Here is a 16,326-nt window from a genome sequence, read left to right as displayed (position 1 = left end):
TCCGTTTTCTCCCTGCTCGCAGGACGAGCCCTTCCCGTGCTGCTTTTTGTTCCCTCCAGGCAGCCTGTGGGAATTCATGGCAATGTAAACACGGCGCGATCTCGAGGGAAACTTTGCAAAAATGGCCATTTACTTCTGGGCAGGGGCGTGGGGGAGAAGCCGAGGAGGTTGCAAGGCGGGGGACAAGTTGGGAGCGCGGGAGGAGACCTGGGGTCGCTCCGGAATGGTGCGGAGTCCCTCAGGTAGTGGCCAGTGTGCGCTCGGCTCCTGCCGGGCTGCGGTTGTGTAACTCGTGGGGTGTGAGGGACCCCCCGCTCCTCCCCGAAGGGGACCCCCCCGGTTCTCCATCAGCCCCCCGGGACGCCGCGGTCCCATAGGGGTTAGCACGGAACGAGCCTATTGGGACTGGCGGCTCCGTGGGGGAGCCGGGAGAAAGTTGGGAAAAAGGGGGTGTGTGCGGCGGGGGTGCCTGGGGAGCATCCCTCCGGAGGAGGCTTCCGCGGCGGAGGAGGGTTGTTTATTGTGTATCCTCTTCATCCCATTCACTTTACGGACGTGGGCTGGCCCCCAAACTTCATCTCCAACCCGCGGGGTGCGCGTCGTGCCGAGGGACGCGAGTGGAAGTTCGCCCAAAGCCCGGGCACGGCCGGGGGACTTGGAGGGGACACCCGGCAGCGCTTGGGGAGGGGAGGGGTCTCCATGGGGTGCCCAATCCCGCAACCCTCGGGGGCACTGAAAACGCGGGCACGCTGGAATCCCCGCGCTCCCCCACTCTCTCTCCTTGTTTTTAATTATTGTTTATATTATTATTATTATTATTATTATTATTATTTCCCCTATTTTATTATTATTATCCCTTCATTTTCCTCGGGAGAAAGCGGTGCGGCAACAATTTTGCCTCCCCCTCTTTGCCTGGTGACCACGACCCCCCCGGGGCTGAGCCCGCAGCCCCCCGGGCCGGCGCTGGGCAGTGACTCGTTCCGTCCCGTCCATGTCCCGGCCGGGGGCTGGGGGGACGCGGGAGGCCTCCGGGGCCCAGGGGAGGCTGTTCCCGGCCGGGGGGTTCCCGGGGGGCAGCGTGCGGGAGGGAGGCAGCGATGCTGCTGCAGCCGTGCCCGCTCGGCGATGGGCAGCCGGGGAGTTCCCGGCGGCTTTGCCATCACCCGTGGCAGATGGTGGCTGGGGCGGGGGGTTTTCCCGGGCGCTGCGTGCCCGTGCCCGTGTCCCCCGGCCCGGGGAAGGCGCTGCCCGGCGCGGAGCGGGGGGAGCGGGCGCGGAGCCGGCCCCGGGGCGCTCCTGCAGCCGGGCTTCCTTTGTTCCGAGTGCCCATTAAATATGCGCTGCCACCGCCTGCCTCTGCCATTACCGGCGGTGCCAGCGCTTCATTATTTTTTATCATTTTTTTTTTTTTTAAGTCACACCGACAGTGCGTGCGAGTGGCAATAAAAAGAGAGCGGACAATAAACATTAAAAAAAATTAAATTAATGTCTTAGTGAGCAAAGCCAGCTCGGGCTTTTTTTATTTGATGGCTGGGACACTTGTACGCAGCTTGTTTCCATGTGTTGGGAGAAGGGGGTTGTGCGGGTTTGTATTTACATAGCAGCGCTGAGGAGAGCAGGTATTTTGGAAGTGGGGGGGTGGTGTGTGTGTGCCAGCAGCATTCCTGGTGCTCGGCGTTGCTATCATCACAACAGCTCTCCTGGCTGGAAAATTCTATTATGTGCATAAAGGAGATTTATGGTCAATGTATTTTCTTTCCATAAATCTTGGAATCCTTTTATCTCGGGTGATTCAATAAAAGAGATGGCTTCCGGATTTTTTTGGTTTTGTTTTGGGTATGGCGTTGGGTTTTTGTTTGGTTTGGTTTTGGTATTTAACCTGATCCTATGGCTCTGTGCACAGAGTGACTGAAATCTAAGTTGGAGGGAAAAAAAAGCAATTGCTTAAAAAAAAAAAAAATAGCACCCTGAAAGCATCTTAAATGAATCATGTTATGAAAAAGATAATCTGACAGGGCATACCTATGCTGAATTTTTTCACCCCTCCTGAAAATACAGTAAAGAAACCCCAGAAAATGAATATAATTCTGTTTATTTGGAAAGGTCCTCTTGAATCACTAAATCAGTGCATTAGCCGTTCTGTAGATCCCTCCCTCTTTTTAAAGCCTTTCTTGTGATATTTATGAGCATTTATCAACGTGATCTTCATTGTCCAGTTTTTCCTAGAGCTGTTCAGTAAAAAAAAAAGGGGGGGGGAGGGAAAAAGAGGAAACCAAGCTGAGATACCCAAAGTTGGAACGTGTTGCTGGGATTCAGAGCACTGGGCTTTGCTCAAAGTATGTCTTTTGTGTGTGTACATGTTCGGGCTCTGTGAAAGTGGTGGGCTTTTCGAAAATCGCTTGACCTCCATTGTTGATGCTTCTCATCTCTACCTTGGCTGGCTGTAACAAAGCAAGCACAGGCTGCTGTTCTTTAAAAAAAAAAATAAAATCTGTTATGCTTAATTTTTTGGAATACTGAGGATTCATTGAGGAAAACATTATGTTTATTTTTAGCCCTTTGTTTGCAAATTCTCTGCAGCCCAAATGTTCAGAAATCATGTTTTAATCGATGAGCTTCAGAAAATACAGAAGGTGTAAAAGGATTTGTCTTGCAGAATGCATTGCTAACATGTTTTCCAAGCCATTACATTACTTTTATTTCGGTGCAAGTTTAAGTAATGCCATGCAGCAATGAACTGTGCTGCAGATGGATCTGGTCTCCTCTTTCACTGTCTTGTATTTATCCTCTTGTGCTTGAGAAAGGGAATAAAACTGGCTTCATTAGCTTGCTAATTAAACACAATGAAGTGCGTGGCCCAAGGTTAATGGCAATGGCCTTTAAAAACACAAAACTCTTGAACAGGTGTTTAGGATATATATGTTTTTTTTTTAATCTGCTATCAAATCCAGATAATTATACCACCGAGATAACCACTGGCAGAGTTCTGTGGAGAAGAAAATGCTGCGTTAGAGATGCCAGTGATCAGTGTATTATTTTTAGTGACATTATTTATAAACACCTCTCCAGGTCTTGCACCACCTGTGGTTTAGCTCCCTCCTCCTCCTCCCTCTCCATTTCGAAGCATCTTCCCTCTGCCGCCTGTGGACCAAGCAGCATTAAAAATCCTGTATCCCTGCACCAGAGCAGAGGTCTGGGGAGTTAACGAAAGTATTTACAGGCTGAAATTTCTGCCATTGCTGGTGCCTTTGAGCAGCCCGTGCAGGCTGTCAGGCTCCTGCTCGCTGGATGCGATGGAAGAAGCAGCCAATTAAAGCGGAGGGCTCGCAGTGCCCGCGTCGGAGCTGTCACCAGCCTCCTGTCCACTCTGCTCTCCGTCAGCTAAAACACGCTTGTCAGGTTTTTTTGTGCTCCATGTGACGCAACAGTTGTGGACCTCCCCTGCTGACACTGAATAGATGGTAGAGAAGAAAGAAGCAGGCCAGCCTCACTAGTTTTTTCCTTCCTTCCCCACTCCCCCACCCTTTTTTTTTTTTTTTCCTCCCCTTTTCTTTTCTGTTTTGTTGTTGGTTTTGTTCTCTTTTCTCTCTCCCTCCCACCATTTCCCTCCATCCCCATGCACACACTCCTTGCTTTGCAGATCAGCCTAGGAGGGCTCCCTGCCTTCTCCAGCTCTGGGGGGCAGGAGCAGTGCACAGGCTGAGATGGAAGAAGGCACCTTTTGAAATGTTGGTATGGGATGGTGGGACAGGCTCAGGAATCCTGCTGCTGTGCTTTGCATCGTGCCTCTCCATGGGGTGGGGCTCCTGCAGAAGTGTTGCAGGTGTAAAAGGAACCAAGGGGTGCTTATCTTTATTTATCAAGGGTGAAGGAGGTGGATGGCAGAGAATTTTTGAGGCTCTGAACACGTCAGGGGTGTGTTTGTGTGCTCTGCCCAAAGGCAAAAGTTGCTTGTTCCTAGAAAGCCAGGACACCTTTAAAATAAAATGAATAGAAGTCAAAGTTGCTCCATGTTTGGGGCCTTGTAGCAGAAGGTGTCATGCTCCAGGACCTGCTTTTAGAAACGTTTCTAAAATTTAGTGTTAAAAGCAGTTGACCTTGTGATGCTGAACCAGAATAGTCAGAATTAAATGAGATTTTAGGAGCACAGGATCTCTCAAGCCCCATAAAATGTAACACCTTTCTATCAAACACACCCAGGACAGTGGTCTGAAAGATGTGACAGTGCCTTGATGACTCCTCAGCCAAGGAAAGACCCTGATGCTCTTGACATCTCCTTATGGTGCTTCCCAGCCCTTGCCTGGAAATCCGTGTGTCCAGCCTTGCCAGCTGGCACTGGAAAAGTGTGGCTGTAATTTGGGAAGGGTACAGGCAGAGGAGAAAGCCTGCAGGAGTTCAGTGGTGGTCTAGACCCACGGGAAAACCCTGATGGGGTCTTGCCTTCAGGCAACTGGAGAAATGCTTGTGCACTGAGAAAGTCTCCTGGAGGCAGCTTGGGGAGTCAGGGCTGCTGCAGAGTTGGCATTTTCTTGCTGCTGGTGTCACCAGGGCAGGTGGCCGAGTTGCCCAGGTCCCTCAGCGGGCTCTGGGCTGTGCAGTGAGGTGCTGTGCCTTGGCACCACCGCAGCCCCCGGCCTCCAGCGCTCCCCCTGCAACAAAACGTTGTGGGAACTTGGGAAATGGGAACCGCAGAGTGTAATCTCTGCTTTAAAGAGGTGTTGTCTTTCTCTTTTATCCCTTCTTGGCCTTTGATTTTAAAACTAGCAGGGGAGTGTGATTTTCCTGCCTGGCCAATAGCGCTGCCTGGATCTGAATTATTCAGTGTAGCACTTGGCATTCTGCACCCTGTTCCCACTTAAGCTCTTTTTTGCCTGTTCCTTCATGTGGTGATTTTCACATCAGTGCAATTGGATGTGTTTAAGAGAGGTGTTTGTGGCTGAAGTATTCACCAGTATAAGCTCTACTCTTCCTCTTCCCTTTCCCCTCCATTAACCATTGAGGATCAACTAATGTCTAATCTCTTCTCTTCATTATTACTTCATTCTGAAATAATGTTGTATCTCATTATTCATTTGTTCCTTTAAGGTATATTAGAAATATATGTATCACTCTCTCCCAGTCTTCTTTGTAAGGCTTCTTGGAGCCACTGAAGTCAGAGGGGCAAAGAGGTAAAGATGAAACACTCTGCCTGCATTCTGCAGACCCAGCACATTTTATGCTTAGATTTTAATATAATTGTTCGTCTTTTTCACCAATTTCATGTTCTTTTCTCTCTTATCATCTTCCTCCTTTACTGTGGTATAGCTTCAATTCAAACTAAAAGTTAAGAGCAGCAATTGTCAGTGTACACTGTACAACACTGTAAAATAATAATATGCTTCCCTCCAGCACACAAGTGCCTCTTATTTTGCCAGTATTTGAGTCTTTTACTCTGATTAGGTTATTGCATGTGGCATTGGTCCATCATGCTACTTAAGAAAAAAATCTGTTGCTGGTGCCTAGGTGCCTCAGAAAAAATATGGCTCCTCTTTTTGCAAAGTGCTGTTTGTGTAGAGAGAAGGTCCCTGCCCCAAAAACCCTGAGCAGAGGGGCCAAGAGGGAGAAAATTCTGTCTGCAAGTGCTCCCTGCTGCATCATGAAGCGGCTCAGCCAAGGTCACACCAGGTATTTTGTACTGAAAGAATAATCTGCATGAAGAACTGTTTCTGTATGGGGTAAACCTGAGTGTGCTCTGTCCACCTTATGTGATTTTTGAATTTCTTTTCTTCTGGTGGCTGTGCTGGAGGTGGTTGGTGTATTTTCAGTCTTGGAAAGATCCTTTTCTCTTAGGTTGGGCTGCCTGCAAGCAGGCTCTGGCTCATGCATACAGGTGTGCAAAAAAGAAACGCAGAGAAAGGAGGAGCAGCCTGTTTGTGCCTGGCTGAGGAAGATGTGAATGACCCGTTTCTCATCAATAATTCCAGGATTTCCACCTTGGTGTGACATTTCACCACAGATTCAGTTTCGGACTCTGCTCAGAGGATTGCTCAGGCCTGGCTGCAGAGTGAGAGGCAGCCTGGAGCATCCTTTTTGACCTTCATGATGGGTTTGGGGTATGTTAAGGAGCTGAAATCAAGCTTGGAAAATATTTTCTAGAAGTGAAAGTTGTATCTCTGGAGGTTTAATCTGGGAGCATAACAAAAATCTACCACATCTTCCCTGGTGGGAGTGACTTCTCTGAGATCTTGGAAGTCAGTGGCAGGGCAAGGGCACTGCTCCCCATCCTCTTGGTTGGTGCTCTGAGCACTGCATTATCCCTTTTTGTCCACCTGGAATTCAATTCACTGGGAAAAATAGAATGTTCTGGTAATTTTATTAAACCAGATGTATAATTTTGTTGGTTTTTTTTTCCCTGTCTCAATCTCATAGTAATGTATAGTGTGCAAGTGTATCCTCTTTAAATGCAGAGAATAAAAAAGCAAATGCATAAAAAAGATTCAGTGCTTTACAATCTGAGCTCCATTAGTTTTCACTAAAGTGAGTACTAATGCAAATTTAGATCTGGATTTTGAACTGGACTCTTTATGTCTAATAAGTACCTTTGTGTGAGGAGGGAGAAAGAAAAAGAATGCTCCTGGAGCAGAGGAGTGAGGTAATCCTTTCCAGTAAAGCTGGAGATGGAATGTGTTGCTTGTCAGGTTTGCAGAGAAATAAACAAAACCTGGGGGAAATGAGTTTTTGTTTCTGGCACTTTCCAGACCAACCCCAAATCCCATACCTGTTCTGAATGGCTCCCAACCACAGCAGCAGAAGGTTGTCACTTCAAAAATTCCATAGTAGCTACACTCTAGGGTCTTAGGGTGCTGTGACTTGCCTCTGCCTTAAAAATAATATTTATTTGTCTTGTTTTTAAAGCTTTTTCCCATTATAGAACGTGTTTTCTTTATGGTAGCAGAATTTAAATTTTCTGTGCGGTGCCGTAGTGCTAATGTAATGCGTCTTCCTAATTTATTCTCTGAGGTGTGAGATGATAAGCCTTTGAGTGGATGAGAGGGATAAAGTTAGCTCCATTTGTGCCTGATCTATCAAATGGTCAATCTAGGTCACTAACTGTTCTTTTCTTCGACATTTAGCTATTTAAAAATGGCTTGTGTAATGGGTGCAACTTCTAAAATTTGGCTTTTAGGAATACTTTGCTTATACATAATTCACCTTTGCTGACTGCTTTGAATTCCTGCGGAGGGAAGAGTGCAGCCATGGGTTTGAAGTGAAGAGATGTTCAATCAAAACTTGTCTCCTTTCTTGTGTCTTTTAAAAAGTATTTCAGAAAATGAGAATATTACAGGGTTTTAAAAGCCCTTTTAGTGCTGTTCTTACGCTTTGCAGTCTCTGGGTTGCTTCTGAGGGCTGGTGGCTGCTGCTGCAGTTTGGATGAGCTGTCTGCAAAGTCTCCCCTCCACTTGCTCTGTTCGCTACTGATACTTTCTTCTTCTGGAAAAAAAGGGCATTTGAGCTTTGCACAGGTGATGTCCAGGCCTTTCTCTGAGGCAACAAGCTGAGCTTTACAACAGGAAAGTTATGAGGAGGCTGTGGCACAGGTTTTGGAGGAGCCAGTGAGTTCCATAGGTGAGAAGGTATTGGCTTTGCCTTGCCACATGGATTTGCAGGAGCCCCTGTACTCAGCAGAGGGAAACTGCAGTTGGCTTGGGATGCAGCTGCTCAGCAAAGCACAGGTTTGTGGTTATCCTGGTGGTAACCTTGGTCTCACTCTTGGGACAACCGAGCCATGGCAATGCAACCTTCAGGCTCCCAGCTCTCTTCTTTCTCCAAGTCTTTGTGTTTTGTTTTTTTTTGGCCCCCTCAGTATGGCAACTGGAACAATGGGATTTGTACGGCCGCTTTAGCTCCTGAGGGTAATTAATGGGTTAAGAATGCTAATTCCCCTGTATATTTGCAGGCTGAGAAATTCAGTTGTCCTTGGGTTTTTGTGGTGAGAGTATCCAGTTACAGCCTGGCGGCAGCTATTGGGCAGCTCCCGGGTGCACAAAAGTTTGAACTCATAATCCTTTGCTTTCACATGCACCCACAGCTTATCAAGCACCTTTAGTTTTATAGGAAAATTTCTGTTAAAGCACATTCTTATGGCTGGGGTAAGGCATTTTTTTTCGAATTCCTGTTGCAGTTGTGCTGGAAAACTCTCACCTGGTCGGCTCCTAAAAAGTGAGTTTTTGTGGTGGGCAATAGGCACTGGTGCTGACACACCTGGAACAGTTCCCTGCTATGAAATTCCTTTTTATGTAAGGAGCCTGGGAACTAGATAAAGCTTAGCACAACCTGAAGCAGGATGGTGGGGTTTGGTGCTTGGTGATTATGGGATGCTGGCTCTGGCTGCTGTCAGGTGTGGTGTGGAATTGAGTGCCCAGGTCTGGTGAGAATTCTGGAGCCTCTGGAGAATTCTGGTGTGGCATCACCATCTCTGTGTGGAGCCTCAGGTGGGGATGGTGTCTCAGGGTGTGTGCCCTGCCACTGAGCTGCATCTTCCATGCTCCTGGGCTTCCTTTGAAATATTTCAAAGACAAGTGTTTAAAAGAAACCCAAACCAAAACACAACCCCCAACTTCCTTCCCCCCCAAAAGCAAACCTAAAAAAGCAAAAAAAAACCAATCCTCCCAACAACCCCAAACTCATGGAGGTGAATGTCTTGATCTGATTGCTGTTATTTTACTGCCATAGGCTCTTCCTCAGGCTCCTGGAGCATCTCTGTAAAGTGAAATCATGAAATCATGTAAAGTGAAATCATGAAGCTGGGCCCTGTAGAAGGCTCAGTAATAACAAGAAATCCCTGTGTAGGTTTTAATCACCTTTTACAGTGTTTGAAACAACACGATGTCTCTCCAGTCCCAGTTTCCAGGTTTCTTTGGGTATGTGACAAAGACCAGCAGTGGCTGATGGAGCCCTCTGATGAGCACACTTGGTGTCTCTGGACATTTCCTCTCGTGGGCACAATTTGGTGGCACCAAACTCATCTAGCCTGAATTTTGCTGGATGCAAAAAAAAAGAAGAAAAGGAAAGGGAAAAAAAAACCCCTCCCCAATGAATGTGCTGTCCCCAGGGCTGTTGTCCCCTGATGCCCTGACACTTTACCTGTTCATATTGGCCAGAAATTGGCTGCACGTGCCCGTTCCTCGACGATGTTTTAACATTTATGTTGTGCCTTAGATAACTACGGAAGGCTTTCACAGCTAATTTCTATTGCTGTAGAAAGTTTCCTCTAGATAAATAGTTCCTGCTATCATCTAATGGGACAGAGTTAGCGCTGCTGAAAGCAAACACCAGAAACTTTTTTCTCTTAATCGGTAATAGAATTTCCTTTCCCGTGCAGGGATCGGCTATTTATTATGTAGCAGCTGAAAGAAGCCCTCCAAGGTAACTGTGAGCTGAGGAGGTAAACGAGATGCAAGTGTATCTGTCTGGGTAACTGTGTCTGTAGGCTCCTTCTCAATGAATCCCTGGTGAAAGAAGAGACCCTGAGCCAGGGATGTGCCCTTCTCCTGCACCCCAGGGTCTCCCCGTTGACATCCCCGATGCTTTTTGTACATGGAGATGGTTTCGAGGCAGCCAAAATGCATAGCTTTGAAGTGTGGCACAACAAAATAAAGTTGGGCTAAAAATAGGTCTGAATATGAAAGACAGGCAAAAACTGGGCGAGGGGGGAGCCGAGAGTCGTTTTACAGGCATTGTTGATAGAGTTTCAGGGTCCCGAGAAGGGAAGATGAATGTCTTTCTGTTGTAGGAACAGCTGCTCTCTGTCCATCGCGATCCCGCGTTCGCCGATCCAGCTAGTAATAATTAAACAAAAGAGTTATTTCATTGCAGCCTTGGTGGAGGATTTATGTTGGAATCTTATCTTTCTCGGTTTATGTTTTTCTTCATCTGATTAAGAAAAATATGAAGTTAACCTCTCACCTGGAGTGGGGCTCACCCCTCAGCAGATCCATTACAACGGAGGGGAAGCTGTGCAGTGGCTGAGCCATTCAGAGCTATATTAATTAAACACACCAACCAACCAACCAACCAAAAAAACCACCCAAAACCATTCAGTTTCTCTAATTCACTTGTTCTCTGTGAGCTTTCCGAGGGTTTTGTATCCTGAATGTGTGATTTAGGTGTTAGTAGCTCCCTAGTATGGCCATGCGATGCAATATGCAGGTTTCCTTTCTTCTTTCCTTTTACTTTTTGATGATTTTCACCCCTCTCCCCATCTCGAGGGCTAGGAGCTCTCTTGTCCCAGAGAAGAGGTGCAAAAATAAGTCTCAGATGCAACATGTGGCATCATTTTGGGAATCGATCTGCATCTTTGTGGGACTTTAATCTGATGCAGTCAACTCTGCAAAGCCCCTTGGGTCAGCCTTGGGGTTAGAGAGGTCCAGAGCTTCTTCACTTGGTACCTTCTCATGTGTCCAGCCACAACTTCCAACACAATTTGGGGTTACAGCCTCCTCTTTGCAGAGCTCTTCCACTTTCCCCTGCTGCCCTGGAGGGTTTCCAGAAGATTGCACCTGCAAGTAGCTGGCTTGTCACTCCTTTTCATCACAGTGGCACAGCTTTTTAAAAAGACACGCTGGAGTTACCATTCCTTGAAGATCACAACCTTGGATTTATCCAGTGCTGGTCCACCACAAGCAGCTACCCGATGTCCAGGGCTCCTATCCTATTCCATTAAGAGCTTTTCCCAGTCTTAATGGAATCCATGCCTCCATGTAGCTGCCTTTTGAACCCTGTCTGTTAATTTAATGCCATTTACCCTTCTCCAAAGGAGACTAGGCCCAGTTGGATGGTGAGGTTAAAACCTGAGCTGTGCTATGTTTATATTAATAATTTCCACTGGTGAAATATGGATCTGAGACTTGGCTCATTCATTTAAACCTCATAGTTAATAGGCAATAGTGGAAATGTACCATGTACATGATTATTGCAGTGACCTGATTTCACATGCACTTCTTATCTGACTTCTGATAAAAAAAAAAAAAAAAAAGAAAAAGAATTACATATAAAATTGATTTTGGGAACCCTGTGAAGGAGAAGGAAACCACTTATTTCAACCCCCAAATTCCTCTTAGCTGTAGAAACATTGTCAAAGTAATTGTAGCCTTTTCAGGTTTTTTTTTTTCCACGTAGATTTCTTTTTGTGTAGTCTCGGAAAAACTGTGCTCTGTTGATGGATGTCACTGGTTTTTTTTTCTTGTGACAAATATCTCCCAAGGTATTGTTTGAGTGATGTAGAATTGGTTCGTGTGTAAAATTCTAGCTTTTCATGAATACTTTATCATGAATATGTGCATGCCAGGTTCTTCTGGATTAAGGTGTTATACCTTTAGTGGTTTGCTGTGGAATATCATCTTAATCATTTTTGCTGTAATTTAATCATCTTAATTAAAATTGCATTGAATTGTGGAAAGTAATTTAGGTCTGGAGAGCAGTGGGGTTCATATTTGTATTTTTTTTTTTTTCTTGTTAGATGATGGTAATGGTCTTGGCAAGGTTCTGCTAAAAATTAGCACAGTGTATAAAAACTCATGTTGCCAAGTTAGTTCAGTATTTCTCCAGCTAATTGTGGCCTTGAAGGGTATAATATAAAAGGTCATCTTTGTTAGTGAACTGCAGGCTTCTCCTGCGAGACAGAAATCCATGTCCTTATCAAGGATGAAATCTTGGCTCCTTGGTTACACAATTGAGCTTTGCTATAATTTGGACATCATTAGGCTCTCTATTAAAGCAGAGGAACACTCTAATCAATCTTGGTGCCTTGCTTTCTTAAATGTACTTCTGTATCTGAATTCATGTTATGGCTTCCCTTTCTTTTCCTGCTCCGTGAACCCCATGAAGGAGAAGGGTCTGAAAAATGACATGGGATGAAAAGTTGCTGGATTCTTCTTTTTGGGATGTTTCTTTCCCAGAAAGCTTCTGATTGTGACAAGGGTTATGAGAGCTGGGATGTTCAACCTCCTCATCTCGTGTTGAGAAGTAGGAGGGGACGTTCTGGAAAGAGCAATCACTCAGTTTGGTTTGTGCTCTTAAACAATAAAAAAACCTCCCATAAAACTCCACAAAACCAAAATTTATTAGTGGTTGGCATTACTTTTTCTTTAAACCCAAACAAAAGGGGTTTAATTGTTTTTTTGGTGGGAATAAAAGCCTTCTACCCAGGCCAGATTTCTGTTTCTGCGGCACATGGTCATGGGGCAGAACTGTGGGGGAAAGAAAGAGGTTTGTATTGTGCTTTTATCCCTGTTTTTGTGTTCTGGGATTTGTTTTCATTGGGATGTTGGCACTCTCAGGAACGTATTTTTGTGGCTCTGACTTGTGCATTGTAAAACATAGCCAACGCTTGCCATTTCTTTGTTCAACTGCTGTTCCTTTAACCAGCAGATATTTTTCTAGTTGGATGGATAAATGGATCTTTCCCAGTTACTGGCAGTTAGATCTGACTTTGCACAGCTGTGTAAGTTAGATCTGTGCTTCAGCAGAGCTTCCTTCTCTAGGTTTTGGGGAGTCCATCACCTCTGTCTGGGTGGATGATATGACAAACACTGCCTAGTTTTGCAGTCAGTCCATGTGTGTGCTGTGGCTCTGCTCAGATGACACATTACACCTTTAAAAACAAGTAAAAACTGGAAAAGTGACTGTGTTGTGCTGTCAGATGGAGAAAGCTCTATCCAGGGACTTTGGTATCTAGCAACTTCTTTTCAGGAGTCCTGCTTTTCCCTGAATCTGCTTACAGGGGCTCCCAATCTCATGCTGGTACCACACCAGCAGCTGCTTGCTGTGTGATGCCTGCTGAGGTGCTGAGTGCCATCAGGGATGGGCTGTGCACCACCTCATTTGCAACCCCCTGGCTGCTGCTTCCCCAGTTCCTGCCTGATGGATCAGGGCTCTCCCCCAGACTCCCTGCAAGAATTTGCTCTTTGAGTAATTTAGGAGAACCTAATGTTTCTGCTCTGGAGGGGTGAGCTTCCTCGGGCTGCGAGCTTTTAATGAAAACTTTAGGTTATGAATGTGTCATCATCTCATTGCTGCTCCTTGCTGCGTGGCATCCTGTTGGTCTAAGGTTGTTTAACTGTCTCCAGCCTAAATTGAGTGCTGCTTTTGGTATTTATAAACTCTACAGCTGTTAAACCAAGCCAGACCTCCAGTTTCAGCAATGGCAGTGGGATTGAAGGCAAGGAGTTGTCTCTAAGGGATACAGTCTATTATAGGTTGGGTATAAATCAACCTCTGACTTGTGGGTGTTGGGAGGAAAATTTCCTTGGGGACTAGTAATCCAGAATCAGCCTCCTATAAATCTGCTTGGATCTTCTCCTGAAGCGTGTGGAGGTGCTGGAGAGCTGATTATGGATGTAGACCATGGGTCTGGGAGTGTGAAATACTGCTGCTCGTCCCCTTCCATCACCACGCTGGACAGACAGGTCCGATGAGCAGATTGTTTTCAATGTGGTAGAAGTGATGAGTTCATTGTTCTGTTCCCTCCCTCCCTTTCAGTAAAACCTGCAGACTTGGCTTTAGATATTGGGACTTGAAAGCAGACAGCAACAAACATAATGAGGTTGGTTTTGTTTTCTGGGGTTTCAGGTACAAGAATGCACATTAATCATGTTTTTGTGCTTTTTTGTATTTCTTTTCCCATTCCTTGAGGGCTGGAAAATATTTTTCTTTAAATGAAAAGCGATGTTTTACATCTTCTAAATGGCCCTGAGGGGTGCAGCAGCAAAATTCCAGCTCCTCATGGGGTAGTGAGAAACCCTGGGAAGGAAGAACAGGGCAGGAACTGATGCCACCATATCTGCAGGGACAGGTTGGCTCTTGTCAGCTGGGCAGAGGCAGTGTTTGTCTGTAATTGCTTGCTTCCTTCAAACAGAGAGTGTTTTTGTTGTTTTATGGTACCACCCTGTTGCCAGCAGCTCTCTTGGTGCTGCAGGATCAGACACCTCCTTTAAGGTGTTCGACTTGTCCCTGCCTCGTGTTGGTCACCTCCTGTTCATACCCGTGTCCATCCTGGTTTGTTCAGTGCTCATAGGAGGTTTTTCCTAATGGGAAACATGGCCACTAGCAAGTGACACACAAGCTTGGTTTGTGAGTCTTGATTAACCTTTTCCTTTTATCACTTCTCGTGCAACTTGCCTACTTCTCTCATTATTTGGGTTGTTTTGCTTTCTGTTTGTGTCCTCTCCACCTTTCCTTCTCTTTACAAGAAGTTGTCTGTTCCAGCTTCAGTAATTGTTTCCTCACTTACCAGAACAAAAGCAGCTGAGCCTGGTGGATTTTTTTTTTTTGCTTGTGTGTGTGCAGGGATTTTGCCAGGGTATTTTTATGGACACTGCTGCTGAGCTCATCAGCAGTGCTGGGCAGGAAAGCCAGATTCGGGGACAGATAGGATATCTTTACAGATTTTTATCTCCAGTTTGCAGGGAAGGCTGTGCTGAAGTCAATCTTCACAGTTCAGTAGAGGAGAGGAGTGATGGGGGCTGTGGGCAGGGACCCTCCAGCATCTCCATCACTGGAGAGATCATCCTGCTGTGATGGTCCTGCCAATCCTTCTGTGTTTGCAATGAACTCTTCCCTCCCCAAATGCCTGTTGCTCCTCACAGCTGGAGGAGCCTGCCTAGAACTGGAGAAACCTGTCCCTGCTCTTCCCCATGAGGGTGTAATCCTCTCCATTGTCCAGAGAAGCTGTGGCTGCCCATCCCTGGAAGTGTCCAAGGCCAGGTTGGACAGAGCTTGGAGCAACGTGGGATAGTGGAAGGAATGAACTGACTTGTAATGTTCCTTCCAACCCAAACCATTTGGGGATCTTCTGCCTTGCTCATTTGGGTTCTGGTGACAATTTGCAATTAGTCTATTCTCCATAAAACAACATCTGATGAAAGCTTTGTTATTTATCTAACTCCTAAGTAGATGTTTATGGGTGGATGCTTGCAATGCTTTTTGCTTGTTTCTTTTCCCACTCCTTGTCTTCCAAGAGCCCTGGAGGGGACCTGAATCAAACCCTCTGGAGCATCCCTGGCCCTAGGCTCATCTCCTCTTCCCAGCAAGACCAGCTTGCCACATTTTTTTTTTGCAGTACCTGCTGTGATTAGATCCATTTTGGCTGCAATTTATAGCCATTGCAGGGTCCCTCCCCCATCCCCTGGGTATCTGGGACACCGTTATCTGCTGCAGCTCTGTTGTTTGGTGGAGGATGAGCTGTCAGGAGTTACATCCCAAACAGGCAGCAGGTAGCTGGACTGAATTAAACTGGGAATGCCCTACTAACCCCCTTCTCCCTCCCCTCACATCTTTGGAAATGTCTTTTATCTGGACTGTAAATTAAATTATCATTGTTGATGTGGCTTCAAAGAAGCAGCAAGAATGAGTTGATGGGAGCTCCTGAGAGAGGTCTTCCACAAGAGCCTCCTCTTAGTAAAATGTTCTGGCTGCTTTTTTTTTCCTTTCTTCCCTAATTTTTTCAAAGTTAGACTGGAAATAATAATTCAGTGTTTTCAACTTTCATGATACATTTATAGAGAAATAAAAGTCCTATAAATGTCTGAAGTATTATCTCCTCTTGCAGGCTTCATCGTAAAAATATTTATTGAGGTTTCATGGGTGTAAAGTGTTGTGGTCAGCACCACGAATGTAATGGTTTTGTTTAGGTGTTTCTTCTTCAATGGCACTTAAAAAAAAAGCCCCAAAACCAAAACAAAGCAAGAAAACCCTCACAGCTTGTTTCACTGGCTTTCTGGTGTTTATTTACCACAGATGAACCTGAAAAGGAAAAGCAGCAGTTCCTTTCCCTTGTCAGAGCTGATCTAGCACCAGAAAATAAGTGTTTAAAATAATACTACAGTTTAGTGGCATATGAAGTTTGTTTAAAAAGATAAGATATTAAAGGGATAGTTTTGAGAAGGATGTTTTCCTTTGTTTTATTGTTTGTTGGGTTTTTTTGAGGAGGGGTCAGGAAATTTGGGATTTGTTTGTGTTTTTGTTTGTTTGGGTTATCACGGTTTTGGAGCTTTACAGGGTCCAGTTCCCAGGGAAGAGAAGGAAGGAGAACAGGGAGCATTAACACAATTTAGAGAGGAAGGAGTGGAGTAACGGGAAGATTTGCAGGAAGCGAGACAAGGCGGCCTGTCAGTGCTTCCATCATTTTTGTTTGTCCTCTTCTGCCTCCGGATCTCACATGACTCAACATTGAGGGATGGAGCACTTCTACAGGGAAAGGCTGAGGGAACTGGGATTGTTCAGCCTGGAAAGGACAAGGCCTTGGTGTGACCTTTTGGTACCTCAAAGGGCTGCAGGAGAGCTGGAGAG

At 45.8% G+C, this 16,326-nt stretch overlaps 1 protein-coding gene across 1 annotated transcript in view; it reads left to right on the top strand.

Moving 5' to 3' along the window:
* ACVR2B (activin A receptor type 2B) overlaps window positions 1-16,326 on the top strand; it is a 96,401-nt gene that overhangs the window by 1,165 nt on the left and 78,910 nt on the right. The gene's annotated exons all lie outside the window — the stretch shown is intronic.

This window comes from Sylvia atricapilla, chromosome 1, assembly GCF_009819655.1.
Source record: "Sylvia atricapilla isolate bSylAtr1 chromosome 1, bSylAtr1.pri, whole genome shotgun sequence".
Classification (NCBI taxonomy): domain Eukaryota; kingdom Metazoa; phylum Chordata; class Aves; order Passeriformes; family Sylviidae; genus Sylvia; species Sylvia atricapilla.
Note: the sequence above shows the minus strand (reverse complement) of the source record. Positions and strands in the feature narration are given on the sequence as shown.